The sequence below is a fragment of the Amphimedon queenslandica genome, unplaced genomic scaffold, assembly GCF_000090795.2.
Source record: "Amphimedon queenslandica unplaced genomic scaffold, v1.1 AMPQUscaffold_13466, whole genome shotgun sequence".
NCBI classification, from domain to species: Eukaryota; Metazoa; Porifera; class Demospongiae; order Haplosclerida; family Niphatidae; genus Amphimedon; species Amphimedon queenslandica.
Window position 1 is genome coordinate 130,366 of NW_003546298.1, and position 1,820 is coordinate 132,185.

Below are 1,820 nucleotides of genomic sequence, written 5' to 3' on the forward strand. Positions count from 1 at the left end.
CACAGGTTGCATGTTTGTTTATTATGTGCTTTTGTTATATTTTTGTTGTAATTATTTCTACTTTGTCATCAGTATATGTATAATCATGATTCATGACATTATTTGTACTCTTCCTTTGACACCTGTTCAAATACTAGATCAGAATGTGAAACATTTAAGGATTAGTAAGCATTCCCAATTTCATATAGCACATAATAAATGCTTGGTGGTCTCTTTATATAAGGCCCATGTAAACCAAGACATTTTAACCAATGCCTGCTCTTTTTCTATTCTGAGTAACTGATAATGCTCTACCTTGAGCAGCAGCTGAGAAAGAAAGGTGAAATCACTGTGTAATATACATGTACTGTATGTTGTCCCCAGCCCATGAAGAGAAAAGACATTAGTGGACTGTGAGGAAGAGTTGGGGATGAGGGCAGGAACTTCCATTACAGATGACCTCATTGTGACCATATAGACATGAAACAATTCAGTCATGTCTCTCCTACAGTATTTGCTTTCTTTTTCAAGTTATTCTTCCTTCTTGCAAATTCTCTTTTTAGTGGACCACCATTTACCATTTCTTCCTCTCTTGATGTTATCGCTCTCCTCTAATGGGGGCTGGTGATTATTATCTGAAACCACAAAATGTGCAATAATTAGGAGTACTGTATTTAGCATGGAAGAGTATAAGCACAACCAAATTCATGTATTAATTATAACAGTGATTGATATGTAACTGTAATTGAACTACTTGTGTTTGTATTTGATAATGGTATGCAGTCCCATCAACCTCATCCCATAATGTTGTGCCTGCATGTGTGTTGTTGTTATGACTTGTACCTGAAGCTGAATGTTTTCTTAAAACAATTTTATAAAAATATGTGTTATTGTATAATGCCCTTATCATGAAACTTGTTATTCATTCATTTTAATTAGTATTAATTGATCTGGTATACTATGTCCCAACTGAGTTTGGACCAAGAAAAACTGGAATAACTTTTTATAGTAATGTGGGATAAGGATGAGAATTTCATAGGTTCTTAGTTGCCCAATGCCGCTTCAGAATCTCAGGTCTTGGGTCTCTCAGCCCTTGGGAACCCTGAGAACCTGGTTCTTCCTATAAACCCAATGGGATATGAAAGCTAACCGCAATGACGTTGTATGATGTCATAGTTTACATAAGCATATCATTATAATGCGTCATTAGTGACGTTACTGACGTAGATACATTTTTCACATTCCAATGCAGCTGCTTCCACTTCCGGTCCATTCTCAGTTGGGACATAGTATACATACTATTGCCAGTGTATATATCATACTGTCTAACTATTAAGTTCCTGTGATTTTTAGCAGCAAAAACGAAAGTTATGTATCTGGATGTTTTTAGTAAAAAGAGCTTTTTTATCTTTATATTTAGTATGAAAGATTTGATTTTGAATTGGAAAGTAAAAAACTGTACTTACCTTTATCAACACGTACATGTATATTGAAATTTTATATTGGCTTTGTTATTTTTTATTAATTAGATACTTCTTTGAGCCTAATGTTTTGCTAGAATGTTCTAGCCAGTGATACGAGGAGAGAGTGTGTATACCTCAAAAATGAGTCAAATATTTGGAAGCATGCTGCTTATCTATGGCATATGTTGTGTACTTGGTGTTTATTGTTGGTTTAAATTTGTTTGTATTATTTTTTTTGACACCATTGTATTATCTTATCCTGTTAAGAATGTTATTATTTGATGTCGTTGTCTTTTGTTGGCTTGTTTATGCTGTTTATGCTTACATGCTGTAGCTGATCTGCTTTGATTTTGTTGCTATTTCTGTTCGTCAAGATCT

At 34.1% G+C, this 1,820-nt stretch overlaps 1 protein-coding gene across 1 annotated transcript in view; it reads right to left on the reverse strand.

The window, feature by feature from the left end:
* LOC109581036 (uncharacterized) overlaps window positions 1-1,820 on the reverse strand; it is an 18,353-nt gene that overhangs the window by 7,776 nt on the left and 8,757 nt on the right. The window lies entirely within an intron of this gene.